Raw genomic sequence first — 26,915 nt, 5'->3', positions numbered from 1 at the left:
TCTTAAAAATGATCATGAAGATGATTTGACTTTGCATTGATTAGATTGGATCTTTGATGTCTGATGATATGATGACCATAGCATTGAAATGTTTCTCCAGGTCGGTGCTCACCTGCCCTGATCTAAAGTGAAAATGACTGTAAATGCAAAGCAGAACGTTGGATTTAAGTGAGAACACATTTCAGCCAAAGTAAAACCAGTGATTCATTCTTTAATCTCATGTGTTTCTAATATTTATTTCCCCTAAAGGTTGGTTTAACAAATGAAAGATAGCCGACATCCTGCTCCACATTCAGACACACATTTGCTCACACTAACATGAGCAGATCTATTTAGAGCACAACCTTGACGAGAGGACACTTGTTACTCACTCAGACTCTTACTCATTCAGTGATCAACCGTGTAGTTTAGCATCAGGTAGCTTGAGTGTTATATGGAGCGTTGTTTTTATGTCAGCTTATTCTTCCATGTGGAATCTGCTTAAACTGACCGTTCAGGGACAGTGCTGTGAAAAAGTCTGTGCTCCCTTCCTGGTCTCTTAATCTTAAGTGTCACATTTAAATGTTTTAGAGTTACCAGAGTAAATACAAAAGTCAGTTTTTGAATCATGGTTTTATCTATTACTATTGGGACCTCCTGGATGAGTCGTCCATGCGCTCATGCCACTCCTTGTTCACAGTTTTCTCCATTTGTGGATAATGGCTCTCTCTGTGGTTGGCTGGAGTCCCAAAGCCTTAGAAATGTCTTTGTAACCCTCTCCAGACTGAAAGATGTCTGTGACTTTGTTTCTCATCTATTCTTGAATTTCTTTAGATGGTTCCATGATGTGTTGGAGATCTTTTAGCCTACTTCACTTTGTCAGACTGGTTCTATTTAATGAACTTAAACTAAAATTTCCAAGAAATGTGGTTAATCACAGTTTATTCACGATTAAACACATAAGGTAATGACTTTTTCACACAGGGCCAGGTAGATTTGGATGGCTTTATTTCTCTACATTTCAACCTTTCTCATGGATGCAGGTGGCCTTTAACGTCACTGTTTCGACTGTCATGTCTGAATCATGAAAAATCCCAGTGTACACGCAGTTTAAGATGTTTTTGTGAGTGGGATTGTTTTTGAAAACACAGGAGGAAATCCCCCGTTTCTGGACAATCCTGCCTACATGTGGACAAGGTCTTAAGGCCTTGGTAGAGAAGGATAAATCAGAAACAGCTGAGAGGAAAGAGGAGTCGGATGAGCAGAGACAGATTGGGGATGTAAAGACGGAACCTGCTGCCCCAGCTGTTCACTTGGTATGAAATCATATCTTCACTTTTATTAGAGGCAGCTAGGACAGCCAAACCAAAGTCCTGAGAAAGAAATGGAGGAAAAGGCCTCCAGTAAGTGGCCTAGATTTGAATTTACACCTGGTCCTGATTTGTTGTGAAGTTACTCTGATGACGACGAGAAGAAATCATCAGACAGGAAACTACAACTGCAAACAATTCAGCTGTGGACTGCTGATGATTAGAACCAATTCAAGACCATTGAACTTTTGTCTGTATCCATTTATATCCCTGGTGTTTTCAAGGTTACCACATTAAGGATCCTGGAACTATCTTTGAGCTTTTAGAGCAGCCAGAACAGAGACTACAGCTATAAATGTCAGGGATGTGACAGGATCTATGTGAGTGTTTAACGCCGTTCAGACTGGGTTCCTGCTCTCACAGCTCTGTTTTGTCCTACATAAAACCTTAATAAATCTTTGTAAAAGTGACTCGATTCATTATATAACTGAGCCTGGATAATGTAACAGTGAGGTGAGTTTCCCCATGTAAACTCTAAACCAGTGATACTCAACATGTGGCTCTTTTATGTCTTAATTTGAAATATTATTCCCCCAAAAAACCTTTGAAAAGGGAACCTTTAACCTCAGAAATGATCCATTGCAAGTCACATTAATCCGTGTGTTTCCCACGCTCATGTAGCTGGCTTTAATTGTCAACTTTTACATTTGTCTATAGATTTCCACTGCCCTTACTTGCATTTTATGCCTTTAATCCATTTTTACTGCTTTAAGCCCATTATATCGCTTCTTTTTGACCATTATTTGAATCTTTCATCCTGCATTTTACTATTTGCATTTTTTTCCCTATTTTTGCCACTTTTCACCCATTTAAGCTGCCTTTTGCCGTGAAATGCCATTTTTTCCTCAATTTTTTGGCACTCCTTGATGCTTTTTGCCCATTTTAGTCACTATCCACTCATTTTACCTCCGCCAAGGAGGTTATGTGATCGACTGGGTTTGTTAATTAGTAAGTTTGTTTGTTAGTTTGTTTGTTAGTTTGTTAGCAACATAACTCAAAAAGTCATGGACAGATTTTCATGGAATTTTCAGGAAATGTCAGAAATGGCATGAGGAAGAACTGATTAGATTTTGGGAGTGATCCAGATCACCGTCTAGATCCAGGATTTTTTTTAAGGATTCTGTACTATTGGGAGATAGGGCTAATTGTGGAGGTCTGCACTTTTACCACATTACACCAGGAGATGGCAGACATGAGTAACTTCAATCCCAGCAGCATTTTGGGTGTGTTTCTATTTAAAGTTTTGGAGTTTTTAGAGTTTGAAAGACGCACGCCCAGTCGAGGAGACGAGTCAGAGCGTAACAGAGAGAAAGACAGTGAGAATACTCACAATGCTGGGAGGAATAGAGGAATATTCCCCCCTTGCCATGACCTCCAGTCGTCCGATGAGACCATGGGTGAGACTGTCAGTGCATCTGTTGGCACTGGCAGGCAATACTTCCACCATGACAGTCCACCGTAGCGAAGCCAATGCTTTGCCTCATTGTGTTTCCACCCCACCGGGGAGGGAGAAATTGGCGATGCTGTGATGGGGGACACATGGGGACGGATCCAGGAATTATTTAAAGGATTCTTCACTATTGGAAGATAGGGCTAATGGTGGAGGTCTGTACTCTCTGAGTGCTTTTCTAGTTTGTCATGTTTTTACCACTTCTTGACCATTTTTGCCACATGTAACTGATTTTTTTTTATCACTTCTCACCCAAATTCTGGCCCTTTCTGCCCTTTTTTGCCACCTTTTCTTCCCCATTTTTGTCACTTTTCACCCAGTATTTGGCGTTTAATGCTGATATTGCCCCTTTTCAACATTTTTTGCTGCCATGTGACCATTTTGCCCCCTTTAAATTATTTTTATTGCCACTTTTACCCATTTTTGCCACTTCTCACCATTTAGATTATGCTCTTGCAAAGGTATTTTTCAACAGTTTGTCTCTTTGGTTGAGCAGGGTTGAGTAAAGCTGCTCTAAACCAAGCTTTTACTTTGAAAAACACATTGGAAGAGTAATCTTACTGAGTCTGAATTCTCAATGATAAATTCCACTGGTGTTTATCAAGTTCTATATCTTTGTCATTTGGACTTACATATGTGACTTAATATGTGTAAAAATACAGCCAGAATGTAAAATAACAGTGTTCCCTCTCAAACAAAGGGAGAATATTTTTCCATGTCTTTAATTCTGCAGCTAAAGATCGGCCCAGATTTATACAGACCAGATTTCCACTTTGACAATAAAAATGTAAACAGGCTCTAAACTTAAGCAGTGTTTCCTTTTGGATAATCACTTTGGTTGAAGTTTAGGTTTGTGATCATGAGGATCTCATTTATGAGCTTTATCGGGCTGAAGAACTTTATTGGCCTGTCTGGCTGCAGTCCTCTCAGTCGGCAGAGCTGCCTGTTAGGACGGCTTTGTCGCTCATTAAAAAACAATGCTCTGAAAGACAAGGTGGATTATGGGCATTTTTGGACAGCTGAGAAGAGCTCAGGTCCTTGACTAAAGTCCAACCAGCCTGAGGATTCTGCACTTTATCTTAGCTTCTCCTGTCCAGGAGACAATCACTGACCTCCTCCACAACGAGGGTAAACCAGGGAAGGTCAATGATTAAAGGCCAGGCTGTTCTCAGAGGCCGTATCAGGGCAGATTCATGGAAAGTTGACTGAAGAGGTGAAAAAGGGACCACAAGCAACGGGGGGAGCTTAGCCTTCAGAGGATTGTCCGACAAAGCAGATTCAAGAATTTAGGGGAGCTTCACAAGGACTGGACTGAGGCTGGAGTCATCAAACTAAAAAGTTTTTATGCTCTCATGAGGAGATTTTTCAGACAGTATGATAAAGAAGTAGCAAAAGTACAATGGAAACACTTTGGTCAATGGTCAAATGGCAGCAAATATGTGTGAAAAGGGGAGAAAATGGGGAGAAAAAGTGGAAAAATGGTCAAAGTGGCACAAATAGATGAGAAGTGACAAAAAGATGAGTTACAGGTGGCAAAAATGGTACAAAAAAAAGAAGTGGCAAAAAATGAGTGAAAGTTACGAAAATGGGCAAAAAGCAGTCAAGAGTGGCAGAAATGGGTGAAAAAATAGGAAACAAGTGGTATGTAATGGCCAAAGGTAGCTTATTTAGACAAAAGTGGCAAAAAACGGTTTTAAAAAAAGGGCAAAAATGGAATAAAAGTGGCAAAAAGAAGAGGCAAAAAAAAAAATGGGGGAAAAAAGGAAACAAGTGGTATCTAATGGCAAATGGTAGCTTAATTAGGCAAAAAGTGGCAAAAGTGGGATAAAAGTGGCAAAAACTGGGAAAAGTATCAAAAAGAAATTGCAAAAATGGGCAAAAAAAGGGACAAAAGGGGTATTTAATGGCAAAATGTTGCTTAAATAGGCAAGAAATGGCAAAAAAAAAATGTTTTTAAAAAATGGTGAAAGAGAAGGTTTTCTGGGGTTTAGTAAATTGAGACATAAAAGAGATCTAGAGAGTTCAGATACAATCTTTAGATTTCACTTTACAGGATCTTTAACCAGCGTGGGAAAAGGACCTCGCTCTAGCTTTGTTCTTTGAAAAGATTTGTCAGTTTTTTCATGAAGACTAACCTTTATTTGTTCTCCTTTTTCTTCCAGTGCCTCCGTCCAGACTCCACGTGCCTCTACCACCCCACCAGCCTCCCTTCTTCCGTTAATCACACCGGCCTTTAGTGTTTCAACCAATACCCCAGTCTGTGTGTCGCCCCTGGGTTTAGCCCAAAGTCATCATGACAACCGTACCAACACGTGACAGGTTTTGAGCATCCAGCTTTTTTTGCAGCAGAGTCTTGCTAGATGAGATTTGACGAGAATTATGAGGCTCATGCCCAAAACTGCCTTCAATGGAAATGCATTTAAAGCGCAATTGCACTTAGTTGAAATTTTAGAAATATTGCTTTTATTTTGCAAAAAAACTGTAATGGAAACAAAGCAAATGTGTGTAAATGAAGCCTTGACTGCTCTCACTCATTCAGAATATATTCTCATCAATCATAGTTCATGCTGAGCTTGCCAGAATAAAAAAAAAAAAGTCAATAGCCCGAATCAAAGCCTTTAAACATCAGTCAACCTGTTTTTTTTTTTTTTAAATATCCTGTCTTCATTAATTAAACTCTCTTTAATGATACTGCCCTTTAGTGGAGGGGAGATCTGAGGTCATATGAGTACATCAGCATGGGGCCTGTTAACAAATAAAAACTATGGTGTGTTAGAAAGACTTCCCTTCGGTTTCTGTCACGCTTCACTGCTGAAAACCTCGGATCTACTGGCTCATTTTCATGCATTTTCCTGCACCAGAAGCTTTGCATTGACCCCTTAAGGCTGAATGTTGGTGTGCAAAAGGCAGGACAGGAGGCAGATCTGCGTTTGCACATTTCCAGGTGAATCAGGATTTATAAAGACAACACTGTGTGAAGATGTGCATGCTCATGCAATTTTGGTCAGGATTCTACATGCAGCTTTATAAATGAGACCCCTGGACTGTTGTGGTCTCAGTGGTCCAAAGTCCTGTTTTCACATGACAATGATTTTGAATTTCATTGGGATATCAAGGTCCCAGAATCTGGAGGAGGATCAGAGAGGTCCAGAATCCTTTAGGTCATGGGTCTAGAATATATGGAAGTTTCCCTTTGACTTGAATAATTGGATTTGATCTTTATTTCTCTCAAACACATCAAAAAAGGATACGTTTTTCATGATAGTCCTTTATTTTTAGATGCACCTATGAGTCCCTCTGGATCCACCACAGAGCATCCTCCGTGGTGGGCATGCCCAGAAAAGCTCCACAGAAGGGGGTCAACAGGAGGTACCCTGATCAGATCACTGCTCTGGGTGTGAGAGAGCTCTGGAAAATTCAAAGCTCAGCTTCCTTTGAACCACAATGACAAATACAGTCTATCTCTTATTCCCATTCAGTAAAAACATACTCAAAAGGAACAATCCACTGTTTTCCAGCAGAGATCCATGGATTCAGACCTGGAGATGCTGATGGCTGGAAAACTGCCCCGATGTCTGCTTGGTGCAGAAACCAACAGGAATCAAAGTTATCTAGTATTCCCTGGTGTCTGCCTCTGCAAAAATACCCTTTATTAGAATCACCAGTCATGGACAGAGAATATTTCTCAATCTTAAAATCTCGTACAGTAAACCACAGGAATTAAAAACAAACCCTTAACAGGAAGTACAGTCGTTCTGAAAGCTCAGACAGACGGTGGCTGATAGAAACCAGGCTCATGACAGAAAGAACAAATTACAAAATCAGGAAAAGTGGGTCTTTTTGTGATTCATGAATAATTTCGTGGAAGAGGATTCTTCAGAAAGAGATATCAGATTTTACTTCCTTAAAGGAAAACCAGTAAGATAGAGAAGGCTTTGACGTCTGTGTTTGTGTATTTGCCTCTGAAACTGTTGAAACCTGCTCGTACGCTGCAGGTGTGACTCAGTGTGCTTCACTGAAATTACACAGAAGGATCCAGTCTTCCTTCTCTAGGGTCATCAGAAGTTGACGTGTGGTATATTGGTCACAGAGGGCAATCTAATGTAGACAAAGAAAATCAAGATACTGGAAAGGTCAAACAGGTTCTAGGCTGTGAGGGGAAACCTCCACTCTTCCCTTTACATGTGCATTTATGGATGTGTTTAGGAGAGGAGGACAAAGGCCAGCTGGTGCACAAATGATCCAAATGTTTCTCATTCTGATGAAGCGTTTCCAACCAGTTTCCCTGGAATTAATGAAGAAATACTTGAGAGGAAAAACAAGGGTAAAACAAGATTTATATTTTTGAGAATCAAGATTTCCCATGAACTCAACTAGTCAATAAAATTAATTTATTAACCTGGTGGTTAATGCAGTTGTACAAGCAGCTTAAAGGGCGTTGGTGTCCCTGTCCTCCAGAGCCACGGGCGCAGGCTTTTCACCTCCATACTCTGAAACTCTGGTGCTCATAAACACCTATGGATCAAAGATCTGCATGGGTTAGGGTTTCTAAAACGATCTCTGTTCACATGAAACTGCAAGAAACACCAAAAATGATGTAGTATACATGTGGTGTGATTTTCATGCCTGCACCAGATTCTGACTCGACCCATACGCCGGCACGAAATACATCTCCGCTGATCCAAGTGATGGTGAGGTAAATCAACACTTTGTTGGAGAAGTGCAGTTAAGTTATAAAGAGTGAGGAGCACGAACAGTACACTGGTGTCAGCCATCTTTGTTCTGGGCTTTCCATCCGCGCATGCATTATAGGCCTACATGCACATGGATATCTACTGCAGCCGCAGTGCGCATGTTCGTTTTCAGAAAGTACCGTTTTACCTGTTTACACGGAGACAGAGACGGTGGCGTTTTGAAAAACTTCCACTCTGGAGCCCATTTCTAAAAAATTCTGTTTTCAGGCACCAAAACGCTGTTGCCATGTAAACGGACAGCCAAAACACTACAAAACTTTTGCGTTTTCACTCGAAAACGTTGTCGTGTAAATGGGGCATGAATAAGATTGCCCTCCAGGATCTTCCTTTATTTTGCCGCATTTATTTTACCCTCTACCTTCACAAGCCCTCCAGGGCCATCTGCTGAGAAGCATCCCCACAGCGTGATGCTGCCTCCACCACAGTGGGGATAGTGAAGATTTCTTCCTCTTGACCATGGAGTCTCCCACATGCCTTTTGGTGAACTCTAGTCCAGATTAAATCTGAGTTTTCTTTAACAGAGTCTTTCTCTCCTCCACTCTCCCATAAAGCTCTGACTGGTGAAGAACCCGGCCAACAGTTGTTGTCTGCAGAGTCTCTCCCATCTCAGCTGCTGAAGCTTGGAACTCCTTCAGAGTAGTCATAGGTGTCTTGGTGTCCTCTCTCACTAGTCTCCTTCTTGCACGCCCACTCAGTTTGTGAGGACAGTCTGATCTAGGCAGATTTGCACATGTGACATATTCCTTCATTTCTTCATGATGGATTTAACTGAACTCTGGGGGATGTTCAAAGCCTTGGAAATGTTTTTGTCTCCATCCTCTGACTTAGACTTTTCAATAACCTTTTCTCTTAGTTGCTTGGAGTGTTCTTTTGTCTTCTTGGTGTAATGGTAACCAGGAATACTGATGAACCAGTGACTGGACCTTCCAGATACAGGCGTCTTTATACTAAAATCACTCAGCTGTTCCTCATTTCACTAACTGTGAGACTACTAGCACCAGTTGTCTGGACCTGTGCTGAATTAGGTCAGTGTCTTTAACGGGGGTGAATATTTATGCTGTCCCTTATTTTGTATTACAGATTTTTAGTGGTGTATAGAAAAACCGCCATTGATTAGTAAACCGATCTTAGCATCAATGGTCCGAGTACAGTGGTCCATGGAGCCCTGGATTAGTAAAAATGTAGCATGAATCTGTCTTTGAACCGGTTTTATCGGTAGAGATCGGTTCAACTAAAGATAAGCTAAGATGCTAACACTAGACTTAGCACAAACAGACCTGAACATAAACACTTTCATTTGCTAAAACTCAGTTATCACTGTAACCATAGCTCGTTTTATTCACAGGATTTACAACTGTACCGTGTTAACTAGAGATGTGACATGATAAATACATCTGAGCTCACAGTCTTCAGTCTGCATTCACACCGACTTAACCAAACCACATTTTTGCCTCAAATAAGCCAAGCCTGTTTCACAACCTTGCTCTAATACCCTGTCACAATATTCAAAAGAAAAAAATGAAGTGTTTTGTACATTTCCTTCTTCCATACTTGAGATAAATCAGAGTTTTCTCACTGATAAGGCTTAGATATCCGATTATTGTGGTTCTTTGACCACTGTAACATTCATTCTGTCGCTTGTTAGTGCAGATTTTTCCTGTTTACGATGCATAAGCAGCATATTTTATCTTTTATTTATCCGGACAGCACCCACACATTACATGCCTGGCCAACACATGGAACTATTGTGCAAAGAGCATGTGAATAAGCAGAGCGATAGCAGAGCAGAAACTCAGTTTACAGATGCTTTTAGGCTAATAAATGGAATTTTCAGTCTTACCATCTCAGTTTCTGCACACTGTTCAGTGTAACAGGGCCGGATACTAACAGCCTACACATGTAGGTAGATTTATGTTTTATTATCATGAAGGCTCCATGGTGTGGTTTAATCTCACCATTTATTTTAAGGTTTACTTGAACAGTTCTCTAAGTGGAGTCCAGGGACTGTCGAAGGTCAGTAAGGGACTAACAACTAACTTCCACCAGATGCATGTCCGGTCCTTCTCCGCTCTGCTAACAGAGCAGAAAGGTTTAAGTCAATAAGAGTGCTTCCATCAGTGCTGCTGTGGTACCCCTCTGCTCTGTCAGAGCTCCAGCAGTCCGGACCCCTTCACAGTAGATACACCAGACTTCTATTTCTGACAGATAGCAGCCCTGTGCACCATTTCAGCTCGAACAGGGCAGGGAGGTTCACCAAAACCAACTTAAAACATCCAGTTAAATTTCAGAATAAGATACTATGAGTAGACAAAGATTCCAGATCGTTTGTCACTTTACTACATCAACAAAATGTCATAATGGGGCATGGCTGATCCTGGAGTCAACAGGTCAGAGGGACAAGAGGAGGAGCATTTATTCAGAAAAAGGTGACCGATCCATGCTGGTAGGACAACAATCCAAATTAAAGGACTAACAAGACAAATCCAATCCAATCTTCATCTCCTGCAGTTACACCAGCTACATGTGTTTGTTTTCTTTTAATAGCACTTCAGTCCTGTCTTCTCAAACAGCCATGCATGTTTCAGTAATCACTGCGTGAACGCCTCGGTCTCGTGGGCCAGGCAGACTGGCGGTGCTGCTCCATGCTGCACGCTGAAAACACAGACAGAGGGCAAACAGACCCAGACCCAGTGGAAGTCCGGGTTAACAGGGGGGTCCAAGTGAAAAATAATCTTTTAAAGTGGGGGTATTATGCCCTTTTTCAAGGCTTTACACCATCTCTCTGATACACACGTAGTAGCTTTACATGGTTTACAGCTCAAAAAACTCCTCATGTTTCTCACACTGGCGTCCTGAGAAACCCTTATTTTAACCTCCGTCTGAAACACTTTGTTTTCGCTGCTGTCTCTTCAACCAACTGCTGTCTCTTGAACCGGTCCGACTGAGTAAAATATGGCGAATTTTTATATACGTCCATACATGTTAGACCCAGAGTCTGATCCTGATAGTTTGGAGAGAGAGGGGGAAGAAAACCAGCAGCAGTGAAGGATAGAGCAGGACGTATCTGTTTTGTATTTTAGCTGTGTTTTGCTGTTAAATGCCACTGTTTTCAGCATTCTTGCCACTTTTTGCTGCATTTTCACCATTTTTCCCCATCTTTTTGCCCTTTTAGTCACTTTTACACTTATGTTTTGCCATGTTTTTGCTGGGTTTTTTGCCCCTTTTCACCACATTTAACTCATTTTTTGGTAACTTCTCACCCATTTTTGCCACTTTCTTGCCATTTCTTTTGCCTACTTTGGCCCTTTTCACCACTTTTTGCCTTTTTTTTGCCACTGTTTGACAATTATTTACCACCTTTATTTAATTTTATTACCTCTTTAATCAGTTTTTGACACTTGTAATCCATTTTCACTGCTTTAAGCCTATTTTGCCATTTCTTTTTGACACTTTTTTGCCCCTTTTTACTAGTTCTGTCCCATTTTTACCACCAGTTGTTTTCCTCTTTCTATCTGCAATTTTTTGCTATTTGCATTTTTCCCCTTTTCACCACTTTTTGCCCTTTTTGTCACCTTTTGCCCATTTAAGCTACATTTTGCCATTAAATTAAACTTTTTTTTTGGCATTTTGGCATCTTTTTGCTGCTTTTGACCATTTACCCATATTTTTTCCCATTTTAGTCACTTTAACATTTTGTTTGCCATGTTTTTGCTGTTTTTTTCACCATTTTTGCCACCTGTAATTCATGTTTTGCCATTTTCTGCCCTATTTTGCCATTTTTTTCTCCCTGTGTTTTCTCCCTGTTTTTTCACTTTTCACCCCTTTTTCCTGCTGTTTGACCATTATTTGCCACCTTTGACTTAATTTTATTGCCACTTTTCACCACTTACATTGTGGCTCTTCCAAAGGTATTTTTTTAAAATAATCTGGCTCTTTGGTTGAGCAGGGTTGAGTAACGCTACCTTAAACAATCAGACAGACTTCACAGACAGAGGTCTGTGGTGTAACTTTCAGAGTAGAGGCATGAAAAGATGGATTACATAGACTATTTGAGTTTTCATAAAACTTCAGATCAAATACAATATTCTGGGCAGAGGTGTGAAAGTTGTTGAGTTCATGACATTTTCTGGTGAACTTCATTGACTGCATTCATTCAGGGTTGTCAAATATTCTAAACATTTTTAAGGATCAGCCCTGTGATTTACTGGTGACCAGTCCAGGATGTACCCCGCCTCTCGGCCAATGACAGCTGAGATAGGCTCCAGCCCCCGAGACCCCCAACAGCAGGGCTTTTCAATTACAAATTTAACTGGGCCAAATTTGAAATTAAGAATGTAGCTGGACCAGACATGTTCGGCGCCCAGTAATGTCAAATTAGAACCAATACAGAACAATCTGATGAAAAATATGCACTTTTTATTCATAGCCTTCCTTTTAAAATTTGGCAACATGACAAAAGCACATGAAAAAGTGCATAAAAACACAACAACAGAGTTGTATTTGAACATAACCTGGGGTAGAAGAAATGTTTTTTCACTTGAATAAAAATGAAATAAATAGAGTAAAAAAAAAAACTTAAAGTGTGTAAATAATAATTTTGGTCACATTATCTCAAGGCTACTTCTGTCAGCATCGCTAGCCACTTCAAAACAGCCCAATGCATTGTGGGTAGACTGTTGCTCGGCTATTCGAAATGGGTTGCCAATGCATCTCTGGCATGACCACGGGCTGAGCAACTGAGCTGAGACCCTCTTGTGTGTTTTAACGCTGGCTTGAGAAAGGTTCAGTGTGTCAGCATGACTCAGCTGAGATGAAGAGTGATAAAGCATAAATCATGTTTCTGTAGACACTTAGATTTCTGTTAATACACCCACTGAACACATGTCACACCTTTTTTCCTTTTAAGGCTCTATTTCAGAGATTAGAGGGCAATTATTCGGTCTGTTAGGATTCGTACATCACTCTATTTCAGCTGCAGAGTCAGTTTAAACTGAGAAGGTCTGTTTGAAGTTTGAGCTTACATGACTCACAGCAGAAAACACCTTCATCTGATTCTGCATCAGCAAACATCAGCATTTCAACAGATTTCATCTGTTTTTTGTACATTTATATTGCTTTTTCCCAGTTTAATCCAGGATACCGTCCCTATCTTTCAGTAATCATTTTCCAAAGAAGCAGACCACCATTAAGGGGAAGTGATGTGTGCAGGTTTTTGTAAACTGTTGTGAATGCTCTTGGGAGTTATTTACATGCCAGCTGGTCTGTTTGTATCAGCGCTATCCTTCTCAGACATGGACACTAATATGTGTGTCACATCCGGGGGGTCGGGGTTAGATCTGAGAGAAACATCCACGTAAGCAGACTTCTTGAGAAAGGAGCCACCCTTCATGTAGTAGATATTATCTATCAATCAATCACTTTTATTCATACAGCACTTTAAAAACAGCAGCTGACCAACAGTACAGGAGACTTTTCATAGAAATGTTCCTGCTCATGTTTTCCTTCAACCAGGAGAGACCAGAATCTGAACGGATCCAGTCCCAGCTGGACCAGAGGCAGCAGCCCTGGCAATGACATTGACTGACATAAATACAAATATTTAGTACGACTTAAATTCCAAAAAAGTGGGGGCACTGTCTAAAGTGTACATAAGAACAAAGTCAATGATTGTCAAATCTTGTAAACCCGTATTTTATTCTCAATAGACCAGAGTTACTCAACCCTGCTCTACCAAAGAGCCACGTTATTTAAAAGATACCTTTGCAAGAACCACAATCTAGGTGGTGAAAAGGGGTGAAAATGGGTTAAAGTGGCAATAAAAATAAGTTAAAGTGGCAAAATGGTCCAAAAGCAGGAAAGAAGTGGCAAAAATGGATGAAAGTTGGCAAAAATAGAGAGAAAAAGTGGCAAAATTGAATAAAAAATAAGTGACGAGTGGCAAATTTATTACTTACTTATTACGTACTAATTGACTGTGATGATTGATGATGATTGAGAATTGTTGTGTGTTTTATTCACTTAAGTGTGCATTTTACAATGAATGCCTCCTATCTGTCATCATGCGCGGCACCTGTATTTTATATACCTAACTCTGTTTAATATCACTTTGTATATGTCTGTTTTTAATGTGAGGACTACAGATGGAAATTAGGCTCACGCTAAATCTGGTGCAGCCATCTTTTTATTTTTTTAATAATTAATGACACTGAACATAGTCCTGTAAAATAAACTAAACTTTAAACTAAACTCTAAAAAAGGTCAAAAATGGTAAAATGTGGCAAAAAATGAGTAAGACAAAAAGCAGGATAAAAGAAGCAACAACTGGTGGAAAATAGTAAAAAAAGGGAAGAAGAGTGACAGAATTGATTAAAAAATGAGTCACAGGTGGTAAAAATGGCCAAAAAAGGTAAAATGTGGATAAAAATTAGTAACTCAAATAGGCAAAGTGGCAAAAATGGAAAACAGCAGCTCAAATGTGCAAGAAGGGGCAAAAATAATGGCAAAAAGGGGGAACATTTTGACAATAGCAAAAAGCAGGTTAAAAGATGCACAAACTGCTGGGACATGGCAAAATATGATTAAAAAAATGAGTTAAAGGTGGTCAAAAAAAGGTAAAAATGTGGCGAAAATGAGTAAAAAGAGACTAAAATGGGCAAAAGTGGCAAAACTGTCAAAAACTGACAAAAAAGTGGCAAAAAATGGGTGAAAATTGGCAAAAATGAGGGAAAAAGAGGAAAAATTTGTTAAAAAATGAGTTACAGGTGGTCAAAATGGTTAAAAAAAGGTTAAAAATGTGGCAATAAAGGAGAGAAAAGAGACTAAAATGGACAAAAATGGGGGAAAAAGTGGCTTTCAATGGAAAAAAGGCAGCTTAAATGTGTGAGAAGGGGCAAAAAAATGGAAAAAAATGAAAAGTAGGACAAGAAAAGGCAAAACTGGCAAAAGGGGCAAATGAAGGGGCAAACTTGGGCTTGAAAAACTGTAAAAATAGATTAAAAGTGGCAATAAATGGGGAAAAACTGCAAATAGGGCAATGGAAATATACAAACAAAAAAATAAAGGTTGACAATTTAAGCCAACTGTACAAGAGTGGGAAACAAACTGATTAATGGATCATTTCTGATGTTAAAGTTGACCTTTTAAAGGTTTTCTGGGGGGAAAATATTTCAAATAAAGACAGAAATCATCTCAAAAGAACCACATGTGGCTCAAGAGCAGTGTTGAGTAGTATTACTTTTGAAACTAACTAATTAGATTAACACTGGACTTCAAGAAATGTGGATTCTGTGCCTCTCCACTCTTCTAGGTCCCAGAGTCTGGAGGAGGAGTGGAGAGGCACAGAATCCACGTTGCTTGAAGTCCAGTGTGAAGTTTCCACAGTCAGTGATGATTTGAGCTGCCATGGCATCTGCTGGTGTTGGTCCACTGTGTTTTCTGAAGTCCACAGTCAACACAGCCATCTACCAGGACATTTCAGAGACCTTCATGCTTCCTTCTGCTGACAAGCTTTATGGAGATGCTGATTTCATTTTCCAGCAGGACTTGGCACCTGCCCACACTGCCAGCTGGTTCAGTGACCATGGTGTTACTGTGATTGATTGGCCAGCAAACTGGCCTGACCTGAACCCCATAGAGAATCTATGGGGGATTGTCAAGAGGAAGATGAGAGACACCAGACCCAACAATGCAGGTGACCTGAAGGCCGCTATCAAAGCAACCTGGGCTTCCATTTCACCTGAGCAGTGCCACAGGCTGATCGCCTCCATGCCACGCCACATTGATGCAGTAATTCATGCAAAAGGAGACCCAACCAAGTATTGAAGGCATAGAAATGAACATACTTTTCAGAAGCCTGAAATTTCAGGCTTCCTTCATCCTTTTTTATTGATCTTATGTAATATTCTAGTTTTTGGAGACACTGAATTTTGAGTTTTCTTATCTGTAAGCCATAATCATCAACATTTCAAGAAATAAAGGCTTGAAATACTTCACTCTATGTGTAACAAGTCTATATAATATATGGGTTTCACTTTCAGAAAAGAGTGACAAAAAATATTGACCTTTTTCCTGATAATCTAATTTGTTGAGATGCACCTGTATGTTGCTCTAAAACCTCTCTCTATTTCTCAGTATTGATAGTTTCTTTCCAAGAAATAAAAGCTCACAGAGATTTCTCCAGATTCCCTGAATCTTTTGATGATCTTATGGACTGAAGATGGAGGGAGATTCAAAGTCTTTGAAATTTTACATTGAGGAGCTTTTTTCTGAAATTGGTCTAATATTTTTCAACACAGTTTTTCACAGATTGATGAACCTTTGCCCAGCTTGACTTTTGAGAGACTCTGCCTCTCTAAAATGCTCCTTTTATACTAGACTTGTTGCCAACTAACCTAATTAGGTGAAAAATGCTCTTCCAACTGTTTAATAGTACCTCTTTTCCAGCCTTCTGTTTCCCCGTCCCTACTTTTTTGAGATGTGTCTGCCATCAAATTTAAAATACGCTTATATTTTTGTTAAATAGTAAAATGTCTACGTTTCAAATCCTATATGTCATTAATGCTCTAGTGTGGAAAAAATATGGGTTTATGAGATTGGACAATCATCGACTTCTGTTTTTGTTTACATTTTATACAGCGCCCCAGCTTTTTTGGCATTGGGTTTGTATTTTATCTGGTTAAAACTGAGACAGGGACAGCTCAACATTTGGACATAGCATTTAGTGGAGATTCACTGGGACATGGAGAAACCAGTCTATGCTGCATAGGAACCCTATCAGCCTTAGAGGACTGTGTGCTTCCTCGCTATAAAAGAACATGATGATTGTGAGCATCCTGTGAAATTGAATGCTTAGACAGGAGTTTAAAGACACCATGACCCTGATTATCAGTGTACTTGCTGGATGAAAGATCTAGACAAGGAACAATCACACTACCTGAGCCTCAGATGAAAAGCCAACAAGGTGATTGGTTCAGGAGCAGATGGCATCATGGTTAGTCTGAGACAGCGAGGTTCACTCTCTGAAGTAGTGGGCTTCTCAGCAAGCCACTGAGGATGCAGGGAACCCACTTCATAACCCAAAGAGATGCCATCACTTAGCACAGAGCTTCTCAACCTTTTCATCCCACGACCCCCAGAATAAAGGTGCCAGAGACCTGAAGGTGGTTGAACACAGCCATGAACATTCAAGAATAGTGCAGACAAGGCTTTCCATAAGGGGGCATAAAGGAGGAGGTCTCTGGGACCCAGCCACAGTGGGGGCCCGTGTGAAGTTAAGCTATAAAAACCATATTTTATATTTGACCTGAATAATAACCACTCCTATCAAAGAAACAAAATCTTTATTCATTTGTGTAGTGAATAGCCTTCTTTAAATGAAAATAACTTTTGTTAAAAAACATAATTAAAATGGGTTAAAAATTGCTAAAATTGGGCAAAAAATGATGGAAAAGATGATGACATAGATTTCTAAAGGATACATTTGGGTTAAAGTGGCACAGAAAGTGGTCAGAGGGGATTAAAAGGTGGCTGAAATGGCTTCTGAGTGCAAAAAATTGACGGAAATTAGGTGGAATGGGATGAAAATTTGATACAAAATATCAAAAATGGGTTAACTTTGGTTAAAATGGGCAAGAAGGGCTGTGAAAAGCAATTGATAGAGGCAATAATGGGTCAACAGAGGCAACAACAGGCAGAAAAAAAAGTGGTGGAAAGGGTTTAAAACAGACAAAAATGGGTTTTAAGTAGCAAAAATGTTCTACAATTGGTGTTAAAAAGTGATGAAAAAGGAATGACATTTAGCAAAATTGGTATAAAGTGGCAACAGTGTAATTTAAAAAATATATATTTTTTAAGGCATCTGGTGAACCCCTCTTAGTGTCTCACGACCCTCAAGGGGGTTCCAACCCCAAGGTTGAGAACCACTGACTTAGGAGACAATCCTGCATGCAGGCATCCCATAACAACTTCATTCCTATAGAACAGAGCACTTTATTATGACTAATATGTATATGTAAGAGGCCGCAGGGACTGTTTAAAACACCTGTGCAGGTGAATGACTGCTTTCTTTCTAGCTGTAACAGCTGGTTAAAAAATGAAGGCCTGTTTCTTTTGATGCTGACAAATTAGAGCCTAGCCTGCAGGCCGCTCTTCATTCCTTTGTCTCCTCTGTTTATCTCACTTTGTCTTTTTCTTTTACTTTCTTTCCCATTAAGAAGAAAAATGACATTCCTCTTCCCGTCCTCTCTCATATCGCTGGCCTCTGCCCTCACATCCTGTTTGTGTGTTGGCGTATTGAGAAACAACATTGCTGAGTGTTTTCTGAGTGAGACGGGAAGAATGGAGACGTGACCTCTCAGTTTTAGACTGCACATATTTCAACTAAAGCTACTCACCATGATTAATATAAATATTTTGTTCCTCTTTTTCCCAAATCAGGAGCCTGCTAGACATGTGTGTTAACATCTGCTGTGTGTGAATGACTGAGGGATTACATGATAAATGTGATCATAGCGTCTTCAGCCATGGGCAGAGCTGCAGGGAATCTGGTGGGAAACTCAATCACTAAAGTCAGACATGTAGAGCGATATTTACAGACGAGTTGTTTACATTTATGTGCTTAACCCCTCTACTCTTTAGTAAATGTCTTCTGCGAGTGAAAGACAAATTCAAAGAATAGTCCATCTCTGGCGCCACCCAGCTCTGCTCCATTTGAGATGTGTGCCAGGTCTATTTTTGCGCCGGTTGCTGCCAAAACACATCATCCCACACAGAGGAGGGGGTCATCATACCAGAGTCAGCTCAGGGCCTCACTTTACCTGGAGGCAGCCCTGACTACAAGCACGAGCCTCGAGTTACAAGTACGTATTTTGACTTTTTCTTTACAGCTCAGCAAATCCGCCAATCAGCACGTCTCTAACTTTCAACAGGCTTTCCAATCAGATGAAGCAAAATCCGTCCAATCAGGATGCAGCTGGGTCTGCAGCAGGGCCCCAGGACAGGCAGTGCAGGCAAATGCTAGGGGTGCCACATGCTCTGGGGCCGCTGGCATGAGCCTCGAGCATTTTCAATGTCATCTCCCTCCCTGCTTTACTCACCGCCCCATCTCTCTCTCTCTCTCTCTCTCTCTCTCTCTCTCTCTCTCTCTCTCCCTCTCTCTGTCTCTCTGCAGCCAACTCACTCGATCTCGTTTAACCCAGTGGCAGGCAGAGGGGAGACGTCATGGTTCAGGACCCTGGCTGTTCAACATGGTGTCTCCTGATTGTAACAAAACTGTGTGAGTAAGAAAAGTAGAGCAGAGAAAGTTGGCATTACTGAGGCAGTGCCATTGATGTTGTGCACTTACGTGATCATTCATCTATTCAGGCAGAGCTGCAGGTGATGGAGGGAGACAGGCAGACGATGAGAGGTAAACTGATATCACATCAGTAAATCAGGTCTCTAGATTACGGCAAGCTGAATGTTACACAGTTTGGAGAAAGTGAGAGTTCAGGGACTTTTCCTTTACTAAATAAAACTAAAAACACAAAAAACATGAAAATTAGTTCTGTAAGCAATCAAAAGTGACCAGTAAAGGCTCAGTTATTCTGCATAGACAGGCACACTAACACAAATTGACACAGAAAAGTGGCCTGAAACCTCTGCTGCATTTACACGTAGCGCTGGCTCTCTCTTTACCACAAACAGATATTCTCCAACAAGCCAGGGGGCAGTGTCTTCCAGCTCCCAATTGACGTTTGGTGCTTCTGTGACTGTTCTTCAAAGCCAAGGAGGATCCCCGAATGGCGGTTTTGGAGGATGCTACGTCATCGACTGCTGTCAGAGGACTATTCCAATATCAAGGATCCTAGAGATTTTTTCCAAGGACTGAGTCCTTCAAACAGAGAATTTCCAAGGATGCATGGATCCTCTGCATGCAGGAATTACCCACAATCCAATGTGCACCATTTTCCTTCTCTAAAAAAATACAATAAATTGCGCAATATCTGAGGGAAAACAGGTCCTCAAGCACTCAATTCACTTTTAAATGTCCTGTTTCCACCGTAAACATGTTATAACTATTTTATGGCACCAGCGTAAAGCATGACGGGTAGAAGTAATGCCATATAAGATGATGATATCACAAAATCATATTATATGATGAATATGATTTTATGATATCATGTTAAATATGTTAGGATCATGTGATGATGTGATAGCTTATTAGACAGCACTGGGTAAAAGTTGCACAAGTTGTTGTTAGTGCTCCTCCCATTTGCACTCATGGCATTGCTGATGCACGAAGCATAAAACAGGCTTAACAGTAGTAATAAAAATAATAATGTTGATATTATTATTATTATTATTATTATTATTATTATTATTATAAATGATAATAAAAATAGATTCTGGATTGGTGCAGTGTCAGCAGTACTGCAGGCATTGTACCAGACCATTGTGGTAAAGAGGGAACTGAGCTGAAAGGCAAACCTTTGATTTACCGGTCGGTGTACCTGTGAACCCTCACCTATGGTCATGAACTCTGGGTAATGACCAGTAGAATGAGATCACAGATACAATCAGCCAAAATGAGTTTCCTGTAGAGGGCGGCAGGGCTCAGCCTTGGAGATAGGGTGGGGATACCCAGAGAAACTAGGAGTAGATTCACTGTTCCTTTACATCTGAAGGAGCCAGTCAAGGAGTTTTGGGCATCCAACCAGGATCTCCTGGTCACCTCCCACTTTGATGGTAATTAAAGTGCTCAAAGTGTATGCAATGGCATCGAAATAGACATTTGTATGTGTATTTTATAGACTGTGCATGAGGAGGCCCCATAATTAGATCCTCTGGTCTTTGCAAATTATAGAAAGTCGTGCAAATGAGGCTAGCCATTTTACCCAGAGTGCCAAAATGGCTTGGGCTGGCTGTGGTCTGCAGTGTCAGTTTGTCAGCATGGGTCAGAGCATGGTGCATGCCCTTCAGGCATGCAGGTTGGTGTACTGCTGTGGTTTAATCTGTGTCAGTACACCTTACGTCTACACAACCAAACCTGCCAGGATTACGAATTCCCGGACTACCTCTGTATGAGGACTGAGGGATCAGATATCAAACAGTTTTCACTTCCTGTTGAGGTGCAGCTAGTTAGAGTTACCACATTTGAATGCTGGGATCAGATATAAATCCCTGTTAATGCATTGTTTAAACAAGGTTTTAGTCTGTCATCATTAAAAAATGGCTGACAATTTGTCTTTGAAGTTAGACGGTGATGGATGCTAGCCTTTTTCGCGTTTTTATGAAAGGCTTTGTTAAATAAAGATCTTGAGTTAAGGCTACCAGTGAGGGAAATATGATCATTGACAGTAAAACGGAGCAGTCAATCAACCTAAAATTGGCTGTATTCCCATATTTCTTTGCAGCGTTTTAGTCTCTGAACAACTGTTCTGCGTCTGTCCACTGTTAAATTCCACTCCAGTTTCCCTGGAATTGTCCTGTTTTCCATCAGAAGGCTTTATAAGTCCTTCCATTTTATTGGTAATGTGAGAGAGTTCGGTCAGTGTTTATTTTACCGTAGGCGAAGAAAGCGCTGCTGACAGTCGAGATGACAGTTACTGTAAACATGTGTGGAGTGTGGAGCGGGCGGGTGGAGATGAAGGTGGAGATGAAGCTGCAGACAGGTGAGGATGTTTTGACTGTCGCTCTCACAGATTCAGCCTGTTTCATGAAGATATCCAACGCCTGATGTCTTTTCCATGTGTTCTTCCTGTTATGTCTTTGCAGTCACACATGCTGTATATTTAGTCTCTGTCCTGTGCAGACAGCAGTTTCTAGGGGAGATAATCAGATCCTGAGACGTTTGGAGCTCAGTGGGCTGAGCTTAAGGAACTCTACACGTAGCTTTGACTCAGAAGTGTTTCTGTTTGCACTTTAAGAATTAAGGGTGTTTATTGGAGTAAAAAAACCTCAAACTCAGATGATAGCTGTGATGTTTAGAGGAAATATGGAGCCACTTTTGCTCTTCAGCTTTGCTGAATAAACCCAAAGCAGCTTTGGGTTTTGCTGACCTCCATGATCCCCCAGTTTGGCTGGGCTCCAGAAAGTTCCATTTACCCCACTTATGGGTGACCTTGTCTGCAGATGAGTATCTTTAATGTGCATGGCCATCTTGAACCACCCTCAGGTACAGTGGGGGTCCCCGGTCTCTGGCACCTTTATTTTGGGGGTAAAGGGCTGAAAAGGTTGAGAACCTCTGCTTTCATTAATATAAAAAGAGATATCATCTCTAACTAACTTATTGGTTTTGAATAAGCTCCAAACTATAGAAAATGCACATTTACTTTTATTAAGTTTATGATTATAGGAATGTAAAATGACTGTAATAAAGATGCAGTAAATGTTAAAAATACTGGACTCAATGATACTGAGAGTGAGGTGGAGACTCCTCTACAGTGTGTGAGAGTGTGTGAGAGAAATGTCAGTGTGAGTGTTTTACAGCGTTACAGGAGGAGGTGATGATTGGACATGGTCACGCTGCTCAGCACTGCAGCTTCCTCTGCAAGAAGAGTTGAATCATGGGACTCACCTGTTCACCTGTCCATCACACAGGCAGCAGCTTGTAAAGACACGGAGAGGCAAAGATGGAGACAACAGAGGAGTTAGGGACGAGAAAAGGACTCTCTGAGGATCCGTAGAGTCTCTGTCAGGGGTCAGACATGTTCAGGATTTTGTTGTATGATGGTGGAGGGTGATGACAGGGATATTGTTACAGTAGGAGGAAGATTTACAGACATTTAGACTTAGACTCAGACATGGAGGGTCCAGTCTCTCTGTATCATCCATACTGGTCGTGCTGTATGTTTCTGTCTGTTAAAGGAGGCTGACATATCCCGAGGAAAGATAAAAGTCTGTTTTTTTAATGGTGTTTATTTTTATTAAGGACAAAAAGCCATCCAAACCTACCTGGCCCTATGTGGCCCTTCTATCAGTCTGAAAGGGTTACAAAGAAATTCTAAGGCTTTGGGACTCCAGACAACCACATTGAGAGACATTACCCACAAATAGAGAAAACTGTGAAAAGCGGTAACCCTTCCCAGGAGTGGCCGGCCTACCAACATGACTCCAAGAGCACATGGACGACTCATCCAGGAGGTCCAAGAAGAACCTAGAACAACATCTAAAGACCTGCAGGCCTCACTGACTCAGTTAAGGTCAAAGTTCATGATTCAACAATCAGAAAGAGACTGGGCAACAATGGCATCATGGGAGGGTTCCAAGGCCAAACCCACTGCTGAGCAAAAAGAACACAAAGGCTTGTCTCACATTTGACTAAAATCATCCTGATGATCCCTAAACTTCTGGGAGAATAATCTTTATACTCACCAGTCAAACATGGCAGTGGTAGTTCGATGGTCCTGAGGAGGACTTCCAGCCATCAGTTCATGACCTCAAGCTAAAGTCCACTTGGATTCTGCAGCAGGACAATGATCCCAAACACACCAGCAAGTCCACCTCTGAATGGACTAAATATACATGAAGGTTCTGGAGTGGTCTAGTCAAAGTCTGGACTTAGATCTGACTGAGAAGCTGTGGCATGACCTTAAACAGTCTGTTCATGCTGGAAAACCCTCCAGTGTGGGAGAATGAAAAAAAATTCTGCAAAGAAGAGTGGGACAACATTCCTCCACAGTGATGTGAAACATTTATTGACAGCTGTAGCCATTAGCTCAGATATGGACGTAGAAAAGCAGCAGCTTTATCAGGCCTTGACTACATTTCTTTATTAAAACAAGAGCAAAGAGCCATGCTGACCCTTCTCTTGATGGAGATTTGGTAAGTCTCCCGATAGGTTAGCCACCAACAAGCTTTGCTTTTCATTTACTACGGCAGCATTCACCTGGTCAGGTTAGAACCAGAGCTGCCAATGTCTACTACTTACCTCCTGTCTTGTCACTATAACTGGCAAGTAATGAAAGTGACGGGCAGAATGTTTTTCCAGTCACCTTCTGAGGATTTTTTGAAAAGCCTTGCCCTTCCCTGTGTATGGTAGGTTTCCCAGATGAATGTGAAATAAATCCATGCAATAGAGATATGAGACAGTCACTCTGGCATCTCCAGTTATTGATCTTCTGACCAAGCTGAACCAGGTCAGGCACAGGCCAGGGGAGTCTAAGACATCCTGTCAGACATGTTTGAGGATTTTGTCTATTTTTTTTTTTTTTTTAAGTTTTCTTCTTTTTTTCAATGTTTGAACAACCTTCCTCAATGCAAACCCAAAAGCACAGCCAAAGTGGTTCATTTCCAAAAATGCATTACTGTTTTCTTCAGATATACAGTCCTGTGCATTAGTTCTAGGCATGTAGGGAGCATGTGGGAGCTATTGGACAAATGTAATGCTACCTGGGGCCAGAGGTGCGGGGGCAAAGTCAAGCCTGACATGTCCAACTGCCAAGCCCAAGCTCTACAGAATCTCTTTTGTCCAGACCTTTTCACCCCTGGTAATACCTGGAGACCACCAGTGGTTTTTGGTCCCTTGGGACATCCGAGGCCCAAGGGAATACACTCCACATCCAGCCCTTTCTTTGCCCCAAAGGTGTGGACTTTTATTTTATTTTCCCATGCTGATAGTAAAATGCAAGGACATCCAGAGCACAACCAGGGTTGTGTCAGTCCTTCTCCCTGCCCAGTGGTGCCCTTAGGCAGCTTACCCATCTAGGTGTAACTTCAGCCTCAATGTTTGGCCCAAACATGAACATAAAATTTCTGCACTGAACTCTATGTGTTTGACATTATGAAGGAGAAACGCTGTTAACCCATGAAGACCCACCGTAACACTGTGTCACATGAACTTTAAAGGTCCTCTAAGACGATGGCTCTCAACTTTGGGGTCGGGAATCCCTTGGGGGTCGCGAGACACTTAAGCCGTGTTTCCATCAGGGGGTCTGGTTTGATTCAGTTCAGTTTGGTATGGTTTGGTACGCTAAACCCCAAAATAGTTTGCGTTTCCACAGACACCCGTGCTCTCACTTGGGTGGGCGGGGCTGTAAAAGCATGCATGTAAAGTCACAGACAGCGCGAGTCAGCTGTTCCAGCTGCAGAGTTATAGAAAGGATGAGTGACAGAAATCAGTCGGGAATTAGCAGTAAACAGCTTTATTTCAGCTGAAAGTACTTTTAAAAAAAATTACTACATCTTAATGATGTTAACCACTGTCAGTAAAGATCCTCAGCTGATGGAATACGTGTACAGAGACGGTTCAAGTCATAACGCTACGTTAATATGTGAATATATCTAGTCTAGAACAGTTTATATGACAAAATATGAAAGTTTAGAGCTGTACTGTGAGAATTCGCCACACTGAAAATAAAGTTAAAGTTCAGCTGGTGTTAAAATCAAGCTAGATTAAGTCAGAAATCCGGGGTGCGCTGATCTCGTTTAAAAATAGTCTACAACCTGAAGTTTTACGAGCCCGTTCAACAACCACAGAGCGATGTTTTCACAGGTTACCTAACGTAAGACGTAGATTAATAACTAGTTACAGATGAGAATGAACTGTTCAAAGCTTCATATTCACAAAACTTCTGCATTAATTCAGTTTCTCATCCATCGCGGATGGATCAGGCTGATGTGAGCCTTCAGGTTCTGCTTTGTGTTCTTAAAATCATCCAGATAAACGTCAGGAAACTTGATTTGTAGCCAGATATCAATATCCACGGACTAGGAAACAGTTTGGATCTCCGTCAAGTCCAAATATTTCCCACTTAGGCAGATATTGGTCCATTTTTCTCCCATTTTCGCCCGCTTCTCACAGCAGACTTCCGTCTTTGAAGCCCAGAGGCGAGCAGCTGAGTTGCGTGCTGACGTGACGTCAGTGCAGCCCCTATTGTTGTGTGTGTAGCTCCACCTTTTTGGTACGGATAGGTAAGATTGGCACCCCTACGGAAGGGTGCCGAAAAGTGGGACAGTACGGGTCAGTTTTTTGGGACCCTTTCTCTATGGAAACGCCAGAAAAAGCGTGCTGTACCGCACCGAACTGAGCCGGACCGCTCGGTGGAAACGACCTATAAGAGGGGGTCCCCAGATTCCCTTAAAAAAACTAAGATTATCTTTTGAATTACACTGTTGCCACTTTACACCAACGTCAACCCATTTTCGTCAATTTTCCCACCAACTTTAACACATTTTTGTCAATTTTAACCCTTTCCACCACTTTTTTCTGCCTGTTTTGCCACCTCTAAACCACTTCTTGCCACTTAAGCCTAATGTTGCCTCTGTTGACCCATTATTGCCACCATTAACCCCTGTTTGCCACTTTTAATATCCAATTTTTCCCATTTTACCAACATTTCACTATCTGATATGCCATTTTTGCTAGTTTAACCAATTTCTGCAAATATCTGGCTATTTTCTATTTCTTTGTTATCATATTTTTGCCAGTTTATGTTAATTTTTCAATTCTGTTCAATTTTTTTAACCAAATTTACACACATTTTTGCCAATTCAAAGCCATTTCAGCCATCTTTGAACTCCCCTTTACCACTGTTTATGCCCATTTTTTCCACTTTAACCAATTTCTGCCATTTTCTTGCCTCTTCTAACCCATTTCTGCTACTTTTAAAATCCAATTTCAACCCATTTTCATTCTTTTTTTTTTTCCAGCAAAAGGGATTTACATTTCTGAGAAGGCTATTTACTACACAAATGATTAAAAAGATGTTTGTTTCTTTGATAAGAGTGGTTATGTTATCAGGTTAGATATAAATTATGGTTATCACAACTTAACTTTATAATGGACCATGATTTTGCTGACTTCCATGATCACCCAGTTTGGCTGGGCCCCAGAAAGTTCTACCATTTACCCCACTTATGAGTGACCATGTCTGCAGATGAGTATCTTGATTGTGCACGTCTGTGTTGAACCACCCTCAGGTACAGTGCAGGTCCTCGGTCTCTGGCACCTTTATTTTGGGGGTTGGGGCTGAAAAGGTTGAGAACCACTGGGCTAAGAGACCTTGCATAGCTTTTTTTCTTGACTTCAACTGATAAAGTCCCTGATTGAAACACACTGAACATTCTGATGTGGTCATGTGATTGGTTGAATAATTTAAAAGTGGAAAAAATGAAATAGGTGTAGAAAAAAGTGGCATAACTTGGGAAAGCAACAGTGAAAAGGGTTCAAAAGAGGCAACAATGGGATTAAAATGGCAAAAATAATTTAATAGAAATACAACAAGAGAAAAAAATATGAAGAAAAATTGTGAAAACTGGTTAAAAGTGACAAAAATAGGTTGAAGATACAACAACAGGTTAAAAGAGCAGGGAAAAGTGGTATAAATGAGGTTAAAAGGGGTTAAAAAGCTCCTATTTCACTGATCCAGCACACATGCATTGATG

Source organism: Cheilinus undulatus, linkage group 2, assembly GCF_018320785.1.
Source record: "Cheilinus undulatus linkage group 2, ASM1832078v1, whole genome shotgun sequence".
NCBI lineage: Eukaryota > Metazoa > Chordata > Actinopteri > Labriformes > Labridae > Cheilinus > Cheilinus undulatus.
This window is presented reverse-complemented; position numbering follows the sequence as displayed.